Genomic DNA, 16,669 nt, shown 5'->3' with positions numbered 1-16,669 from the left:
AAAGAAAACCTCAATTTAGGCTTCTTAAGGGTATTAGATGGATGACATATTGAAAATGAAACCTTTTGCTTGCCTTATACACTATTCCTGACACAATACCGCTTGCAAATTGGTTGGTTTTTATGATTATGACAATGATAATTCCCATAATCGTTAGTGAGCCACTGCTGTGGAGGCTGCTGCTGTTGGTGTCTTCTGTTTTCCTGCAAAAGTGCAAAATGCGTTTGGTAACACTTGCAACAGATTGCCTCATCTACATCTATGGGCCAAGGATGTCACAATGAGAAGGGGGTCACAAAAGGAGAAGGAGAAGTAGATGAGCAAACGATTCGAGCTGAAAATTGCTTGGCACAGTTTGTCCCATTCACGTCCCTGGGCCCTTGTCATTTAGAGCTCATTTTATGCGAAAAACGAAACGGAATGTAAACAAAAGACTGAGGCAAAGGTAAAGGCAAACACAGAAATCCTGAGACTGGGGCAAAAGGCAGTTGGACAACAAAAAAAAAGTCGCTCAACTCTGCATCCATCCGTGTCACCATGGGGAAAACAAAAAAAAATAAAAATGACAGAGCAAAGACGACCGCCTATCCACACTTTTCACCTCCCCTCAACCTAATGAGCTTGATGCGTTTTTGATGATGCTGTTGGGGTTGCGACAGCCGCTGCCGCTGCCGCCTGTTAGCCTGGTGTCCCTCTAATTGAATGCTGCCAGTTGCCGTGGGGCCAACGTTGCGTATGCGCAATATGTGTGCAGTCAATCGGGTGGCTCGTGCTGGTATGTATGTACATAGGTTTTTGTAACGTTGAAATTTGACTTTTATGAGCATTTTCAGAACACGCAATTACAGTGTCCAATTTATTAACGCCATTAATCATGCAGAGAGAAAGAGAAAGCGTCTTCCCGCGTGTCCTGTTCTTCGATGTTTATTTTTTGCCATATCAAGGACTTTAATTGTACGTCTGATGCTGTTGGCGTTCCTGTTGAATATATCCCGCTGTGCTCATATTTTATGCTTACACAGGTAAATATGCTAATAGATTGGCTAGAATTTGCCTTAATTAAAATACAGGCTAACGGTATCCTGTGACAAGCAATTTTGCTTTCAACAAGTTGTTTATGAATATTTCCTATACCATTTTTGCTTAGCCTTTAAAGAGTTACCTTGAAACATGGAATAGTATGGTTTATGTTAAAGGATTTCTTCATACATCCAAAGGTACATACATATATATGGTTTATTTCGATCACTGTTTAACATGACCCTAACTAATTCATGTGATTTTGAACCTGAACTTTTTCCATCACATCCAGATTTAGTAAATTTTGTAAATTTTTAATAGATTTTAGAATATCATGTTCAACATTACTTAATAAACGATTTGTTAGATGCAAAACATTCTAATAATTCTTTAAAACTATACAAGAAAAAAATTCTTCGACTCTCTATAGCATACTTCTGGGCTCATTTCAGAACCAAATCCAAAGTTTAAGATATTATTCAATTTGGCAAAGAAGTATTACCTCTTTGTTATTTTGTAAATTGCTTTTAAATGATACGTTAAATAATAATAAGTTAAAATAATAATGTTTTTATTTAAATATTATGTTTATATTATTGCAAATTCAGTTACTATGGATAATTTCCACATATTTTTGTAAAATCCTGAGGTGAAAAAAACTAAGTAAAGGGCCGTGATTGTGATCCAGCAATTACTGTGAAACATCTATTAAACTAAAAATGTCGGTCTGGTAGTCAGAATAACTGCAAGAAACTGAATGATTTGATATACACAAGTTCATTCGATGATTTCATAATATTCTTTGTTAATTTACGAACAATTTTCGTGCTGTCGCCTGCACAAAGTCAGTGAATTTATTGCGTGTGATATAAATTTGAAGTTTCTACCCTACTTTTCGACCATAATTCCCTAACTCTGACAAAATTTTTGCTACCCTTTGCTAACTCTTTTAGCAGGGGCGTAAATTGATTCAATGAGCTTAATTGTGCTGACATTTTCATGTTCAATCGATCGATTCGATTGGATAAGGATGAGATGTAGTGAGATGGGGTCTACTGGCACGCAATATAAGGCAAATCGCCACCCAAAACCAATATAATTTCCATCTCACACCCGCTGACACCTCCCCCGCCACCACCGTAAATGGAAGGGGAGAGAACAAACCTGTAAGCCTAATTTATGCCATTGCATGAAACGGGAATTGAATGTGACAACTTTATATAGATTTTAGTTTATTATAATCGCATAAAATATTTCAACGTGCTGGGGTTGGCTAAAACGAGCATTGGGACTACAGTGGCTGATACTGAGATTATGTAGTTGCTGTGGCTCATTCGGGGAATTGGCCCAGTCCAAGCAAAGCCAAACCAAGCCAAAGCACTCTTTATGCATTTTTCATGGAGTTGTGTTAATGTTGGGCCCAGGCATAACTTTATGCAGAAGATTTATGAAGGCACAGCTACGTGGCTTAAATAAGCCATAGGAAAAAGAAAGTAAACTAAAGGTCAGCTGCTGGTATTTCCAGTACAGTGGAATTGTTTTATATAAATTCATGGAATACAGTTTTCAATTTATTAATTTCATAGGTGGATGTTTGGTTCACTTGAAAACCTTTTCTTTAATTTAGAGATTTCATAGTTGGAAAAAATATTTCAATTGATGCATAGTTTTTAAAACACTGTAGAGTGAATTTAGATTTCATTTTTGCATAAACAACTTTATAATTGGAAAGTTTAAGCCACTTATAAAAAACATTTGGAAAGTAAAAAAACAAAGTTTTAGTTTTTATTCAACTCCTTTTTTTTCAAGGGGATGGGAGGTTTTTAATTAAGTGCACTGATTCCAGTTGAACCAAGATGACCTTTGGCAAGTTTTAAACATTCACCTCATTGAATGCAACTTCATCTGGTCTTTCCCACACTCAGCTTTTGACTTATAATTCATGAGGCTCATTCATTTGGCAACAGCTGTGCTCTATGGCCAGCCAGCCTTCGGTTAGACAAATGTTAATTGCCTCGTCCTGACAAGGCTTCCCATCCACATCCCATTCACATCCCATCCACATCCCATCCACATCCCATCCACATCCCATCCACATCCCATCCACATCCCATCCTCATAAAGCTCCTCCGGGCTTTGCCTTATCCTCTTGCTGATGGTTAGCAAAATCCTTTGGTCAAAGGAAATGAATTTGTTCTCGAACCATTGAAGTCATTTTGTATTGTGTGTTTGTTTTTGTGTCTTATGTGTGTGTGTGCGTTTCTGTGCGTATGTCTTACTTTTTGTTTACTCAACTGTTTACGGCTAATGCTGTAACTTTTGATCAAAGCGACAAAAGTAAGTCCTCTATATATTATCTATATATATAGAAATGCAATTGCACTAATTGCATTTTCCATGTATTCAATTACATTATTTATTTATTTTGATAGCTAAGCGACTAAAGCATTAATTGGATCTGAGTAAATATGCTAAATTATTTAGATAACAAATTGCACTTATTATTATGTAAAAGAGATAGAGAAAGAAAGAGAAAGAGAGAGAAGCCAGAGAGCATATTTGACTTTAAATGAAAAGCGCGCTCAACACTTTTCCGCCATTTTGTCTATTAGTATTTATATATATGTATATACATACAAAAACTGTAGGTTTTCCCCTCATTCTAAGTAGTTTTTCATGCTGTTTCAGGTTTCACAATTTATTTCTTTTTCTTTTTTTTGTTTGTTCATGGTTTTTGTTTTTAGCCATTTTTGTTATATAAACATTTCAGTTTTTGTTTGGTTCGTTATGATGAAGCTTCAACACTTTTGGCATACGCTTCTCATACGGTTTGTATCTATATATATATATATATATAAATATTCTAATTCCATTTGTAAAATGTAATTTAAAAAATCTTTACAATAATTTAAGTAATATGAAGTTTATTTTAAGCAAAGTGAAAATTATGAGTTGAAGTTATAAAGAACTTAAAAACCATGTTACAAAAATGTTGTGATTAATATTAATTAATTATTATTTGTTTTCTTTAATTAATTAGTTTGTCTTTATTTACTTTTCACCACAATTTGGCTCTTTTATTTGTCAAAGGTGCTTAAACGTAATTCTATAAGTCAGTCAAGTGTTTTAATATTGTATGTAAACCTTAACTAAATCCTAAGCTTAAGAATAATTAACAGGTACTATTCAGAATATTTAGAGTGCATTTAATGTTTATCATCTCTAAGATTTAGTAGCTCAATAAAATATCAATTAGTTATGGTCATTTCTTACGAATACTTTGCTTATATCACAAATCCGAATCAATATTATGGAAAATTATTCCATCTAATATTATAAATTTCTAAAACTTCTTTACTTCTAACTTTAATTAGCTTAACATCATATAATTTTCTCCTTCACTAGGTTAGATGTGTCTTACCCTACTTGGTTGAAACTTTATGAGAGTATTTTCTAGTCAAATATTCAAAGGGTATTTATATGTACTATCGCACTGTTTGTTGTGTACTATAGTTAGTATATACCCTTTGTGAATAATGAGTTTCTGCAGTTGTGCAGAATGGTTGCATTTTGATGACGGCGTGCCGTGGTAATATTTATTTTCGCCTGTGCCATGGAAAACCGATGAAAAAACGTTTTGGCCAGGGAACAAGAGGGGTAAGAAGGATAAGAAGAGATGTTTTTTTTTTTAATTAAGGCAATGTAAGCGCGCTTGGCATTCGGTATCGGCTTACTTGATCAAAAATCTATAAATGTTAAAACGTTGATTAAAGCTTTACCACAAAATATTAAGACAAAAAAATATAAAAGATTAATGCACATGTACGTAAATTTTTCCCAAATGGTTTAGCCTCTCCTTGAAATCACATTATGTAATTATGAATGTATCAAATTATGAAAAATGTGTCATAATGCTTCTGTTCCGCCCCCAACCACCCGCCCCTCAGCCACAAAACTCTTGTTTTGCTTTATTCTGGAGCATCGAAAGCGTGTTTTCTGAGCACATTTTATGGCTGTCGTGGTTGACTTAAACAGCGAATTATGTGACAACACAAAAATTTGATAAATACATTTAAGATTAAACTCAGCCTATAAAATACGCTGTTGATAAATTGAAGGTTACTTTATAGATCTATAAATATATTCATTCATTCATTCATTTATTCACTAATATTCGATATATACATTTATTGTGTGAGAGTAATATTCTAAGGGTTAAGAGTTCATGCTGCATTGGCATTTTCTACTTAAATATGTAAGAATTTGCTAGACATTGATGCTAAACGATAATACATATATTATGAGATAAGTTGGGGAGAAAATTTGATTAAAAACCCCTTGAATAAATATATATATTTGCAAAAGGTTTTCATTACTTTTTATATATCAGAACATTTTTAACAGATTCGGAGAAAAAATTGTGAGTTTCTTTCGGATTTTTTCTAACGATTCATCAATTTGACTGGGGGACTAGAATTAAAATCGATGTTTTGTCTTATTTTGTCATTTAAGCCATCTAATTTTGCTGTGGATAGATCATAGAAGGAATTAAATGAGGGAAAATAGCTCTTAAAAGTATGCAATAAGCAGCCTATTTCAGTTTCACTTACAAGGCATATGAAAAGTTATAAATTTGTTGCAAATAATGAAAACGTTGCCAGTACATTGTATAGTTTAAGGGGCAATATCCATTTCACAGTCCAATATTAGAACTGTGATTGCAGCTCGTTTATGGCTGACTGATATGCCATTTTGGTTACTGTGATTAAAGGGTATGCTAAATGCTTTAGCCAGACAACAAAAAATATGGATAAAGGACCCACAATGGTAAATAGAAGTGGGCTGACAAAAAATCTCTCCTTTCTCCGCTGACACGTGAGTCGGTCCCAGTGCATCGTTAAAGATTTATTTAGAAATTCCAATGGGCGCCGTAAAGCCGTTGCGCATGTAATTGTCTGCATATAGTGGCGGATGTTGAGGGCCTCGGAGGCGGGCATATGAAAAGTGGGGGGTGATAACCACACCCCTCCCTCCACCCTCCATCCATTCCCCTTATACTTTAGCATTCAGTGTTGCTTACTTTTTATGGTAATAATTTCTGTGGTGGCATTAAATCAACGGAAACGGAAATGTAAAAACGTGTTGCCAGGAAGTAATATTTTAGCTTAGACAAACGATAGAATGAAAGAGACAGAGAGAAGTAGACGAAAAAGAGATAGAGACAGATGGAATGAGATTGAGATAGAGGGACAACAGTGGCAGAGACAGAGTGTGTGTGTGTGTGTGTCTGTGTGTGTGTGATAGAGCAACATGCAACACTGTTGTCAGCACAAGAGGAGGACTACATGGCATTAATATGGTTTTACAACATGGTCAGACATAAAAATGAGAAATGGCTGACACACATGTTGCAAAAGCAAGCACAAATATACACACAGTCAGTGTGTGTGTGTGTGTGTGATTACGACTGCAATGCACAAAGCGAGAATGGGATAAAGAGAGCGTGAATGTGGGCGGTGGGGCTGGGTTTGGCTGGCTGACTGACAATCGCCAGTTTGCCATCAACTATATAGTCGAAATTAGCGCAAAATGAATTATAAATGTTGCCCTTAATAAAGCGAAAAAAAAGGAAAATAACGGCCATTACACCGAGCAAGATAGATAGAGTAAGAGCACCAGAGTGAAATAAAATTAAAAAAAAAAAATGTCCAACCAAGTAAACTGTAAAAAGTTTACTGCTTGCTGCATATTTATGTACTTTTTTTCTTTCTTTTTGTTGCTCCTCAGCAGCAACATCCTTCCTGCTGAAGGTCCAGCGAACATGCTATCATTACTGACCGGAGCAGACGAGTCCTTAACATGGGCGTAGCTAATAAATAATCTCCAAATGGCCATCAATTTACATCGTTATGGTTCGATAAGCACATTTTAAAGCATATTTCAAATTCAACTTGTTCAATATTCATATACAAGTAAATATGTATATATAAGATGTAGCCCCTATCGGGGACCACGCCCCTGGGCACTTGCAGTGAATTAAGTTGAAGCAGTGCGTAATCAGAAAAGTTTTTCATTTTCTTTTTTTTTAGAGCTGTAAATTGTGTTTATAATTTTTGAACTTATGTTTTTCTTTATCTTACATTTTAGTTATTTGTTGCCATAGCAATTGAACTATGATTTCCTTACGGTCTTCTGCTCCCTCATCAGAATGAAGAATTTTTATTGATGGCGGAAATAAAATGAAGACTTGCAAAAGTGAAATTCTGGTGAAACACTTCAAGTTGAATTTGCAACTTTCAACTGCGTTGTGTATAAGAAAATAAACTAACCGTTTTACTTGTATGTATATACTAACAAACCAATACAATTGCATAAACAGAATGTTTATATTAAATCTTAAATTTATGTAGAGCTGAACCAATTATAAATTAGAAGGAAAGGAAGGAAAGGAAATAAAAACCTTAAATCAGTTGGCAATCCAGACTTTTCTGTCTTTTTATGTTTCCAAGGCTAGTCACTTTATTTCAAATCGTTTAGTTTTAAGTCTCTGGAATAGAAAATATATAATTAACAACTATTTTACAATTATAAATACATCTTACTAATTAATCTATAATAAATAACAATTTAGCTCTGAACCTAAGAAGTGCAATTTACGTTTTGAAAACGATTTGGACACAAAAAACAAGCATTAATAACTGAAATGAAATATTAAATATTGCCTCAAACTTCCTTTTTTATCAGGGACATATTTATCCAAAATAAAGCTTAGGGCTAGGTCAAAAATTGTTTTCTAAAGAATTATAGAAGGACTGTGAATGGCTTACACAGAGGAATTTAAGAAAACAAAATATATTAACTGAATTTTTCGCCCTGCACAAAGGACTTATGCATTACTTTATAGAAAATTGTATGAAATATGTTTTTGGTATCCAGAAATATCTCTTTTACTTTAAGCCATAAAGTTGGCTCTAGCTAGCTCTCTGCCTGAATTTATATCTCATTCCCTTCCTCCTATTGCAGCAGTAAAAGTTAGAATCCCCCCATTGTAGTTGCTAATCCCTGGCAACTGCCACACAAAAACTTAAATCCCGTGTCAAATCTTTAAAGCAGATGTCTTTTTGGTTTTTGGCTGATATTGCCACTCCTTTTGCTCTTGCTATTGCCGTTGCTGTTGGCAATTATCACACCATGTCGCAGTCATCGTCCTTGCACTAACAATAATAATAATAATCCCTCGCTCTGTCTACTTTGCCCTCCCCTCCCCTCACATCCCATTGCTGGTCACCGAAACTGAACAGCAAATACAACCAATCAGGCCAAACAAAAACAAAAAATAAGCAGAATGATTCTGCCCCAGAACGCCCATTTTAATGTGGCCAAGGGAGGGTGTGAGAGAGAGGGACAGAGAGGGACATGACACAGAGGATTCTGGGTCTGTGTTCTGTTGGGCAGCAACTTCATGAATTTTCTTGTATTTTCACTGAGAAACAGCAGTAAATTGACATAAAAACCAAATTGTCCATAAAAATGTATTTCCCTTTAGCCAAAAACCGAAAGGAAGAAGATCTCCCAATAGCATTTCACTTGCTCCTTTTTTTTTTTTTTCTTCTTCGTTTGTTGGCTTGCTTTCGCTTATCGATAAAGTTCAACGGCAGCTGGGAAATGCTCACTTGCCCGCCGGAATTAGTTGCCTTTTTGTGATTGCCCTTAGCTAAAACATGGGGTATTCCCCTACAAACTCCCTTTGCGTCCGCCTTTCCTTGCCCCCCTCTACGGTTACCCAACAAAACAACGCTTCCGTCAACAATTTAATCAGTTCGCTATCGCTTTGTTGGAGTAAATCCTTAGGAAAAGGATTTTCCCTTTACCATAGTTGTTTATTTTAACACACTTTTGGGTGATGATGGTGCAGGGGACGAAAAAGAGAGAGGGATAGAGAGAGGGAGAGTGAGAGGATAAGAGGAAGCCTTTTGCTTTTTGGGGTCTCCAGGCCTATTGACATAAAATAAGTTGACTTTAGTTGTGGTTGGTTGCCATTCCAATCATGCCACAGGAAATTAAAAGCCATCTGCCAATGTTTCAGTTTCCCTTATTGACTTATAGTCTATACATCATTGCTTTTAGAATCGAAATTAGCTAATGCTTCTCCTAATTATGCCTTAATATTGAAATGAAGTGACTGAAATTATTCATAATTTCCGTTAGGCTAATGGCATTAAGTATATTGCTTAATTTGTATTTTCAGTGTGGTTGAATCGAAATATGGAAAACTGAAAGAACGAGAAAAGTCTGAAAGGAAAACTGCCACTTTAATTTCCTCCCAAAGTCTGAATTCTATTTAGTTAAAAGTTGTTTCCTTTAAAGCAATGCAGACGCACTTTATTAACTTTTGCAATAACAAGAGGAGCAAAAAGACAACAATGCGCACCCACAGGATTTCCAGCCATCAACGTATCCATGGCAATGTGATGGCAAATGCCTTACAAAACTGTAAAGGGAAAGGCAAACTCATTAGCATGGAAAAGTGACTGCAATTTGTGGTTTCGCTTTTTGCCTGCAATTGTTTACTTAATATGTGTTTGGTGTAAACAATAAAAGAGAAATTTAAATGATTGCCATTCGTTCGTGGTGTTTATTATCAACTTAATAAAGAAACGAAACTGAAAAATAAAATTGTTTGCTTCTCGAGTTTATTAGTATGTCTGACAAAGATAACAAAGAAACAGAATCAGTCATTAAGTTTACCATGGCAACGAGTTAACAGAAAAGAAAGACAAAATTATGACAATTGCACGATTTTCTTTATACATATATAATTGTTTACTTGATACGTTTGTTGTAAGCAATAAAAGAGAAAAAGATTGAATTTTTTCAGTCGCATTAATGATCAGCTTGTAGTAATATGGCCAGCAAAAAAAAAAAAACAATATAAAAGCAGAAACGCGTGTATCGTTTGCAATTTGTTTATTTTTTTGCTGGGCGGCGGCTTTGGTTTGGCTGGAAACGTTTTTTAATAACATTGTGAGAGAGTGACATAAAAATGGTGTCATCATGTGCAAAGTTTACTCTTCTCCTCTGTGCCAGTCGCCCCCTTTCACACGCGTGAAAAAGTATTGCCTATTTTTGTGCGTTTTTGTTTGTACTGTCCATGATGATGATGATGGCAGAAGCTGTTCTCTTTGATGGTCAGCTACATGCACATATTGAAAATGTTTTTCAAGCCTTGAACCTTGCCTCTAGTGGACATAGTGGCCAGCAAAGATTTCTCTTGTGCAAAGTGTTGACAATCTTCCTCTTGATGCTGCTACTGATGATGATGATGAAAGGCAAAAGGGAACACCGCCTGTTGATGACTGATATTTACATTTATAACTTTCGAAATTGACTTGGACAGATGCCGAAGATTTATTATTGAGATATGAATGTGAATTTAATAAGTTAATATTTGCTGTGACTGACTTTCCTGTGGCCTGACCATAACACATATGTATCCTTATATGGCATACACCTGCACCTACTCACTACTGACTACTTACTACGATGCGGGTTATACAAAAGCCTTTAGCTTCTGCATTCAATGTATTCATATTCATTCACCGCAGGATGTGTCTCGTCCCAACTGCAGATAAAGTAAAAGAAAAGAAAACAGCAACAAAAAGGAGGCTGGGTAAAAGAAAGAGGGAGAAAAAAACACATGAAATGAAATGAAATGAGAAGCAAGCAAACAAAAGCTGCCGAAAACAAATAATCCGTTGCCTGTTTGTGTTACTGTTTTTCTTTCAGGGCGCACGTTTCACGCTTTTGCATTGCCATTGCCTGATTCTGGTTAGCTGGTTTCCTTATTTTTTTTTTGGCCTGTTTACTCTCGACAGCCGCAACATGTTGAGTTGCCAAGTGATAATAACAAAAGCCTAAGAACAGCCACAGGACGAGGAGTCGGCACGTAGAGAGATAGAGAGACAGAGGGAGGGAGAGAGAGAGAGTGCAAGAACAAAATGGGTAAATGTGTGGATGAGCATGGCTGGCAGGCTGGCTGGCTGGCTTAAAAACTCATTGACACGTTCTTTTACATGTTGATGCAACACTTTTAGTTTCTATACACCATTTGCTACGAGTCTTGGACAGATGTCAATACAATATCTAAATCCAAATAGATGGGTTGGATAATTCGAATGAATGATACTCGCACGACTGCCTTTTCGCTTTTGGCTTTGATTCTATTTGCTTTTTCTTATCCTGTTATTTCATCATGACCAAGTACCAGCAAGAACAACAGCAACAACAACAAGTAAGAACGGCCTTGTGGAAATCACACTTTCTCTCTCACACACTCTCTCTCTCTCTCTCTGTCCCCCCCCCAGTCAGTCATCCATTTGAAAGGGGCAACAGTGCGTATGAGCAACTCTGAATGCACATTTAATTGCATTTCAATTTGCAATTTACATGCATTTGTGCATGATTGTCATGACAGACCAATCAGCCATTTGCATTTCGGCAAAACAAATATTCAATTATAGCCTTACCATTTTGTTAACTAAGTGCATAGTTTGACTACGGGTTTTGAATTCGAAAATTTGCATTTTAGGCATAAAGTTAATTAACCAAAAATAAAAATAACAAAACCAGAGGGCCGATCGCTAATTTTGGCCGTGCCGCCGTTTGAATACGCTTGCAAGTGTTTTTGTTACGTTTTCCTTACCAATGGCTGTCAAAGTAGAGAAACGTTTTATCTAAAAAGTGGAAAAAGTGGAATGTTCGCTAAAGAGCGGCATATAATCTTAGGCTTGAGTAATGTTGCATATTGTAACAGGTTGATTCGTTTAGATTGTATATATATATTTATTATAAGCAGACCTGTGTTTACTCTATGATCTTTATCCTCGTTAGCACGACTGATTCGCAAGCTCGTTCAACCCAGACTGACTCGACGCTCTCTCGTACTTCACTCTCATTTAGAGACAAGCATGTTCTCTCTCTGGGAGAATGAGTACTACAGTCTTAAGTGAGCAAGCCTGTTGGGTATATGTTAGGTATATATTATATCCGACTTTTAATAAATTTGGCACAGTCATAATTAGTTATACTAAATTGACATACTAAACTGACAAATAAAAGTCACTGTTTTTAAACGATCGTTCATTTGGTAGCTATATGATATACATAGTCACCTGGTTTTGAAAAAATTTGGCACAGTCATGAATAGGAAGAGTAGACTGATAAATGTTGATGTTTTATATTAACCAAATTAGTGATAAAAGTCATTGTTTGCGACCGATCATTCCCATAAGAGCTTGATTAAATTTTCCATTGGTATTAATTACTCTATATTAAACTCCCAAATATTAAATAATTCAATCACTTGGAAAATATACAAGCTGTTGCCGAAATTCGGGCCTGCATGTAAACTTTGTACCACTGTAGCACAAAAAGGAACTCTGTTCGAAACTCTCTCTCTCATCTTACTCTTGTGGTACTTTATTATATAGAAGTAGACAAATAAGCGCGAAAAATACGCAGCTGCGTTGATCTAATTGTAAGTACACACATACATAAGAACCGCGTGTTCAGTTGTTTTTTCGTTGCCAAGAGGCCAAGACTATAATAAGTGAAATGAGATTGTACAATTATTAGTTATAAGAAATTTATAAAGTAACCTGAAACTACATGTTACATGGTTACATAGAATTAAATGGATTAAATTTTATTTCAAAGGCACTGGCGGAGCATGATTAACTAGTCGAACGAGCAACACAAGTTATAGAGAAAAGTCACTCGGAAATACAACCCTTGCAATATATAAAAGCTTATATACTAAATTTCTGCTTTGTAGCTCCGGTCTAGGAAGAGTTTGCTCTGATCAAGATGGACGGACATGGCTATAAGAACTCGTCTCGTGGCCCTGATCAGGAACATATACACTTCATATGGTCGAAGCTGTTCCATTCTATTTTCATCTGACCAAAACTAATATACCCTTTTTGCAAGGGTATCAAAATCTATGATATTTATATATCGCTCTCACTGCTAAAATTATTTCATTATGTAAGTGGAAATTGCAAATATTTAAATCCTCTGCTAAGCTCTATCTTCATTTTAAAGTAAGGCTGAGGGGCGTGGTTGCTTTGTATTAAATGGCTTTAATAAGCATAAATTATAAATTAGTCTATAATCAATTTTCTTTGTTGTGACATTTTTTGGTTTTCTTTTGCTTTATTATTGTCTTACTGACTGACACGCTAAATTGTTTATGACACGCAAGACAAGCAAAAGGTAAACCAAAAAACTTGGTTGTTGAGGTCATTCTATGGCTAAGACCAGCTACATAACTAATATATATATATGTATATACATATAAAATGCAACTAATCCAAATGGGCTTTAATAAAATTTTGAAATTAGTCAAGTTTATAGCTCATACGCCACGTGGCCGCCGTTGAGAATACACAATGCAATTTGCATAACTAGAATTACTTGGTACTTTTCCTCTCCCTCTTTTTTTCTCTCTCTCTCTCACACATTTCGTGTTATTTTTTCTCTGGCCTCAGTCAATTTCAAGCTCCACTTGCTTTAGATTGAGATTCATAGTCGAGCATCATTCAGCAAAGCAAAGTTTAGACAGTTTTTGCCATCATTCAGTCCATGTCAGCTACAATTGCTCGACATTCTAATTAAGTCACTGCTAATCATTAATTAGGCACATCGAATGTTTTCTTTTTTTTTTTCTTCCGTTTTTAGCTTCTTTATACTTATAATGTGGCCCATTTAAGTTTGGTAATCGCACCGATTTTCTAATGCCACCAAAGCCAAAAAACAAATGCTGCTTTTAATTATGTGCCTTGTAAGGACTTAACCAAAACACACTGACAGAAAATTGCAACAATTAATAGCCTAAGACAGATGTTGAAAGAGAATCATCCTTAAATTTAGGAACTAAAGATATACATTAAAGCATTCTTCTATAATATATATCAAATTTTCATTTACTATCAGTTAGAAATATGCCAAAAAAAAGAAACATTTAATAGCATTTGTTTATTATATATTGGTTAATTATTTCCTTCAGTGTAGTTGGTGGCTCTCCAGGTGGCTCACATTTAGCACCTCGACGCACGCCATGAGCTTCTAAAGCCTTAAGGGCCACACCCAACAACAACAACATCAACAGCAACAGCAGAGAAAATAAAATAATCGACAAGGCAAAATGAGATTGTGGGAGTGTTCAAGGTTAAAATGAAAGAAGAGAGAGAGAGAAAGAGCGAAAGCAAATGAGACACCGGACAGTAACAAACTGAAACTGGCTGACGTCCTTATAGTGGGCTATGCTGATCGACAGGATGTCTACCACAAGACACAAATGACTGACTAGGTGGTGGTCTGCGGTTAAAGCTTATTTATAAAACGACCTTCACACAAAATCAAATGCAAACTTTTTTTTTTTTTATTTTTATCTTTTCGCCGCGACACGCGTCCGCATTCTCTTGTCTCATTAAAGGTCAAAGCCGATTTGCTGGGTCTCCTTGTCTGCTTCTAGGTGTGTTAGGCTGTTGGCCATTGAGGGAATTGCGCCATGTATAAGTGTGTATGTATGTATGTATTTGCTACATTGAATTTGTATTTGTATTTGTATCTGGTGTCGAATTGTTATGCCCTGCTGTGAACTCAATAAACATAATTAGCATTTTGCCACTTTACGTGGCAAAGAGCCTAATGAATGAGCATGCGAAAATATGCTGAACAGAAAACAGGAAACAAACAAAAACAACGCCAAAAAACAAGCATGCTAGATAAATAAGCCACGAAATTAGAAGTTACTATACAAAGTGGATTAAAAATGCAAAAATAACTCAACTATTTGGCCATAAAGGTGGCTACTGATTCTCAGGTATAGGCCATATAAATAAACAGTAAACTTTACAAAGGACACGTTTCACATCAACATCAACACCGACACTAGCCAACAAACACACATACAAACACACAAACACAGATATAAGTGACACTTGTGTGTAGCCCACTCAACGCCAACACTTGGCAATTGCCATGGCAGGCAAAAAGGCTACACGCACATGTCACTCTCACTCTCTCTCTCCCTCTCCCTGTGTGTATGTGTGTGTGTGTCAGAATCACACATGCCGTATACGTGATGTTGCTTGGGGTTGCCTGTCGAGCTTCCGTCTCTGTTTGACTGCGCCGCATTGTGTAATTAAATATTTTACAGGCAATCTACATTCTTGAGATAAACTCAACTTTATATGTGACCAAGAACTAACACACAACTGGGAAAAAAACGTACAACAAAAAACTCTAAACCCAAAAAAAAAAAACTGTTGAGCAAAACAAAATACAAAACTGAATAGTCAGGAGATGAAGGTACAATATTTGTTAACAACGCACTTTGAATTCCCTGCCAAGACACTATAAACTATAATATAGTCATCATCTTGTACGATCTAATCGATTAGTCACATTTCATTCTATTTAGCTCTTAATTATTGCTATTTATATGAACACATGACTGGAAGAAATCCCATCTAGGCATTATATCTTCCTGCAAAAAGTTGACAACTAATTTAAACATTTTATAATATCCTTAGCAAGAGTATAAGGAGTAAACACACACACACACACACACATGCCAAATATATAATGCAATAACAAGAGATACTCTTAATAACTTAAGAGAGTTGGGAATTTATGAAACGAAAATGTCATGAAAAATTCCAACTAGCAGAGAAAACTTTTCTCTTGAAATGATATATATATATGTATGTATGTATAAAGAAAATTGTGTTCACTAAATAGTAAGTAAGACTTTCTTTTAGTTTTTCTTCTTTGGCTTTTTGTTTTGTCGTTATGTCCTTCTTTCTTTTTTTTTTTTGTTGCATTTAGTTGTTAGTTGCTCATTCAGTTAATGTAGTTTCTTTTAGCTTACTTTTGTCTAAATTTAAGACTTTACTTTTCCTTATTGTTAACAAGAAAAGGGATTGCATTTTTCATTAATAATTTGTTTGTAATCATAGAATACTTTTGAGCTCTAATTTGTAGAAAATATTGTAAAAAATTTTTGTCCATTTCTTTTTCTCTGTGCACGTCCTTGCCAGTATTCTACTGTCTCATCAATTCTTGGTTATTTCGAATACAGACTGCGGCAATGAAAGTTGTGATTTATGGCAAAGCTTTCTTTTGAATATGTTTTTTCTTTGCTAAATGTTATGGTATCTATTATTTATTAAGGAAGCACATACTACAAATCATGTTAAATTTGATCACAAAGTTACACAACTCTCCATCTTGTTCTTACTCTCTCTCTCTCTATCTCTCTCTGTCTCTCCGTGTGTGAGTCTTTTTCATTCACAGTCTGCCTAATTTTACAGAAAAGGACAACAACATAAAATACCAGATTAATGTTTGCAGCGCGCATACATACATATATAGGAACCCTGTTGGGCCTGTCTCCATTGCGCTTAGGTTGCAATATTTTGAAGGCTCGTCTAAAGGTCCCCACAGTACACACACACACACACACACACACACACACACACAGAGACAGACATTCTCTTGTCTCTACCAGAGACTCCACTGGAGGCTCGCCTTTTGGAATTTAGATTAGTGTCATTTAACGTTTTAGAGTTACAAATGTTGCATG

General features: G+C 35.6%; 1 protein-coding gene across 3 annotated transcripts in view; it reads right to left on the bottom strand.

Annotated features, from left to right (window-relative positions):
* Positions 1-16,669, bottom strand: part of LOC6651221 — a 35,011-nt gene that overhangs the window by 11,767 nt on the left and 6,575 nt on the right. For 2 of the 3 annotated variants that reach the window (XM_023180332.2, XM_023180333.2), the window contains exon 2: positions 7,481-7,567. The exons of the other annotated variant lie outside the window; for it this stretch is intronic. The gene's annotated coding sequence lies outside the window, so the exon portion shown is untranslated. The remainder of the gene's footprint in view (positions 1-7,480; positions 7,568-16,669) is intronic. 3 annotated transcript variants of the gene reach the window in all.

Source organism: Drosophila willistoni, chromosome 3R, assembly GCF_018902025.1.
Source record: "Drosophila willistoni isolate 14030-0811.24 chromosome 3R, UCI_dwil_1.1, whole genome shotgun sequence".
NCBI lineage: Eukaryota > Metazoa > Arthropoda > Insecta > Diptera > Drosophilidae > Drosophila > Drosophila willistoni.
Note: the sequence above shows the minus strand (reverse complement) of the source record. Positions and strands in the feature narration are given on the sequence as shown.